Genomic DNA, 4,181 nt, shown 5'->3' with positions numbered 1-4,181 from the left:
TGTGCATATGTTTGGACTCTTTCCATGTTGTCCTGTTTACAAGTTAACCTAAGTTGGGGTGTTTGTCACGGGTCTTCTTGTTTTTGTATTTAAATAAATAAAGCAGAAAACTGTCTTGTTACAGTTTTGCTGCAGATAGTTATATCCTCATGTGTAATGTGCGTGCCTACTGGCAAGCACCTTAGTAAATTATCAACTCACCGCTGTGAACCTGCCAACTTGCTATAACAACTCTGCTTTAAAAAAAGTGTTTGTGATCAGGCTTTCTCTTTGTCATCGTATGTGCATGCAGTATGATCAGTTGAACAATAACCATCAATAAAGTTTCACAAGATTTGAAAACAAAGTTTCTGTAGCATTTATATCTAAGAATGAAAAATAAATTATCTTTAAAATTGAAACAGAGAGAGAAAGAGACTATATTAATCAATGAAAAATGGGGCAGTAACATATATTTATACTGGTGAGGGAATGAACTAAAATTTATTAAGAGTTCAATCCCCACATTTATTATATAAGATATACAAAACAAGCCTCCTATTTAAAAAAAAAAAAAAAAAAAAAGTATATTTCATTTAAACACCATAATAAAAGCAACTTGAAAAATGTTTACCAAATGTTAGGCTTCCAATTCAAAGTGTGGATGATACATCTTTTTTGGAATTGCACACACAAAATGTCTAATGTGGGGAATAACAGAGTTTATTTGCAATTTTAATTTTCATGAGATGGTTTTACAACTCCCACTCTCCAAATGATTATATGGCGTTTTAGTCTATTAAAATAATCTTGAAAGGTTGAGGGTGCAGCCCATAGTAGAAAATATTTTGTTTATAAAGCTCCTACAGTACTCCTAGTAGTCATTTTAAAATGTATGTCTGAAATAGTTATGTAAGAAAAGCATTTGGAATTTTTTTACAATATATATTGGGAATGTTTTCACTTATATAAATAACTACTGATAATATGACTTATGAAAAAAATTATTACTACCATATGTGGAATATAGTGACTTCTAAACAGATTTAAAAAAACACCCTACAAACCCAGAAAATGTGTATATCTGTCTTTAGAAATTAGTGTTTATATCACAACCGTGATTTGTGAATAAAGAAAAATGGTTTGTAATATCAAAATAAAAGCTTAGTCTGAAAAGGTAAAAATACGTTGGTGTTCAAAGTCATTTTGCTTTTCTTTTTTACTGTGTTGGTCAGAGCTATCCACAGCTGCACCATCTGTGCTGTACACAATATACTTACAAACAGATGTACTGCTGACAAGGTTCACAGCTTGGTTGCTGCCGGGAGGGGTGTTTGGGAGCCTGGTGGGGCAGAGGAGCTGGGGCAGGTCGGTGCCTGCCCTGTGTGCCCTGTCCCCTGCCCAGGGAGCGGGCTGCTGGGTGGGGAGGGAGGGGGCAATAACCACATCGGCCAGCCCAGGCTTGGCTGCTGCTGCTCTTCAGCCAGAGGCCAGAGCAGTGACATTCAGCACGGGACTGGGTGGAAGGTTTGCTTCCCGAAAAGGCAAGGTTAATCCAGTATCACGTGTATTTTTCAGGCAAAACTGTGTGACGTGTGAGGAAGAATTGGGTTTTGATCATAGGAAGGAAAAAAGGCATCTTCCAAACTGACTGCATTTAGATGGGACATTTCATCTAAGAGGATGACAAAAAGACCACTGAGATGCAATGTGCCTGTAGCTGCTCAGCCAAGAGCTGCTCAGGGAGCACCGACACTGGGGAGGGCCAGTCACTAGTACGGATGTGCCCACTGCTCTCAGTGGGGCCCTGTACCACTCCTCACCAGTGATGGAAGGGAGTTAGCCTTCTGTTTAGCTGTCTTTTTCATGGACAGCTTCTAGTGCCGTGCACCTTCAAGTACAGGGGAGGAGGAAAAGATAACTGTTCTTGAAGGCTCCTTCTTGTCACTCTGTCGCACTTTGTCATCCAAGACACAGAAAGACAACTTTATGCTTGTAAGTCTAGACTTACCCATCAGTCCAACAGCTCATGATGAGGCTGATGAGCTTAATGTGCCATTAATCATGTCACGTGCATCCCAACAGAGTTATATGGCTCTTTTACTGGGTTCCTCTTATATTGTAATTTAGCAGAGGAAAAGAAGACATAAAGATAAAGGATTAAATATTGCATGTTTTACAGTTTAGCAGCAAGCTTTACTCTAAAAGTGCTTTGGATCCTTCTGGGAAGGTAAAGAGAAGAAACCCCGATGTTTGCGAGGAACGATGCGGAGGTATTATGTTATGCTTACTTTATTTTTATATGAAATACAAACACTAAATGTTCAAGTGTACTCTCCTCCATACCATGCATGAGGGATATATTGACAGTGTTGCCTTTGGTGGCTGGAGGAAATGACACAGGTAGTAATGCTGAGCACGATTTGAACTGAAGGAAGGTGAGATACATGTGAAAAGATAAATGCAAGTGGGACGGACACACACACAGCCTGAAACACCACATAATTGTTGTGTGGTTGGGTTAATATGTCTGTTGTCTGGTACCATTATTTACGATTTAATGCAGTAGTGCTTCCTTTCTTGGCCAAGTAGCCAACACATGCTGAATTAATAAAAACTTTGTATTTATTGAACAACTGGCTAGAGAATAAGCAAAGCATCATATGTAACCAAAAGAAAAAAAGGAAATGAAATAAGGTTTTCAGGGTATTTTTTTCAATTATTTAAAGTTCTAATACAGCTTTAATTGTCTAGCAAAAATGAAATTGAATCTTTTTAGGAAATCTTAGAACTGTCCCCATATACCATGTCCTGCACTACTAGATCCTTGATCATCTTTAAGGGCATCCCGGTTGTTTATTAGCTTCCTATTTGGGTAAAATGTTAAGTTTTTTACTAGAAGTTCATTTTCTTTAACTTTCTGGGAACTTTGTCTTCGGTTTGAATTGCTTTTGTGCTGTATTGCTGTTGTGCCGAATTGCTGTTTCTTACCTCAAGTGATTTTTTGCAAGTTTGACATGTTCCTATTGCCACATTTTTTCAGTTTTACAGTACAGATGTGTGAGGAAAAAAGTCTGTGCAAATTATTTCCTCCCTAAATTAGAGCTGAAATATCATCATTTTGGTAGGTGGAAGGGAGAGAAGAAAAAAGAAGGGGAAAAAAAAGCAACCTTGTTTCACTGGGAAGAGAAGATTTGAGTGGGAGGTGAGATCAGAAGGGAGACAATGATTTTGAGAGGTCTTTGAAGAATTTATGAAAGTGTCATCAAAACCAGTCATCTTACCAGTATTATAAAAGTTTAGCATAATGCTTCATTTATTCCTAAAGGGCATACGCTTCACCTCTCACTATAACATGAGCTTTATGCCAAGTCTTTCAAGACTGGAACCTGAGTCTTTACAACATGTAGCTTGATTCATACAGCAATGGAGATGTTTACTTTTTGTCTGAAAGGGAAATTGTTCTCCAGCAGCTTTTATGCCTCTCCAGCACTTCCCTAGTGCACTGCGTGCCTATAATTGTCTTCCAGCACTTCACAAAAAGCACAGTGGACACAGACTAGGATCAGGAAAAAAATCTAGGTAGAATATGACAGTATATCATCAACGTGAATCTCTTCTCTTAATGAGATAAGACTGAGATTAGCACAGGGAGGAAAAAAATTAAAAGTACTTTGAGATCCAAGAGCTGGTCCTTATTTTCCTACTTGGAAAAGAAAGGTTTTTATTTAATGCTGGTTTGTGTTTAAGTATGTGGGTGTATTTCCTATATCCACACAAACAAAGGATGAATCTAATGCAATGGCAGTGTAGTTGAAACAGTGATGTGACTACCTGAGCATTTCACCACTCACTTTAGATGGCTAGGATACAAATACAACTCCTGCTATGCAGTAAAGCCATGAAACATACGGATTACCCATTTGCAAAGAGCAGATACTTTGAATTGTACCTATGAAGGGACCTGGAAATATCAGTGTAATTTTCCAGTCAGGCAGCATTCAGAGCCAGGAGCTCCCGTTCAGCTGTTGTTTAGCTCTCTAGTAGATGCTGTCAAACTTTTCGGAGTCCCACCTCATGTCCTGCCAAGGTGCTCAAGGTAGGTGATCTTGGTTTATGTGGTCTGTAGTACCTAGTTACGTAGGGGGTACTAAGAATAAGAGTTTTGGGTGGACGGGGAGGTAGAGATGATTGCCACTGAA

The 4,181-nt window shown here is 38.6% G+C and overlaps 1 protein-coding gene across 37 annotated transcripts in view; it reads left to right on the top strand.

The window, feature by feature from the left end:
* RBFOX1 (RNA binding fox-1 homolog 1) overlaps positions 1-1,165 on the top strand; it is a 919,785-nt gene extending 918,620 nt beyond the window's left edge. For all 37 annotated transcript variants that reach the window (XM_074885636.1, XM_074885649.1, XM_074885647.1 and 34 more), the window contains one exon: positions 1-1,165. This exon is cut by the window's left edge. The gene's annotated coding sequence lies outside the window, so the exon portion shown is untranslated.
* The last annotated feature ends 3,016 nt before the right edge of the window (positions 1,166-4,181 follow it).

The sequence above is a fragment of the Strix uralensis genome, chromosome 16 (genome assembly GCF_047716275.1).
Source record: "Strix uralensis isolate ZFMK-TIS-50842 chromosome 16, bStrUra1, whole genome shotgun sequence".
NCBI lineage: Eukaryota > Metazoa > Chordata > Aves > Strigiformes > Strigidae > Strix > Strix uralensis.
The sequence above is the reverse complement of the archived record's forward strand: the minus strand, read 5'-3'. Positions and strand labels throughout refer to the sequence as shown.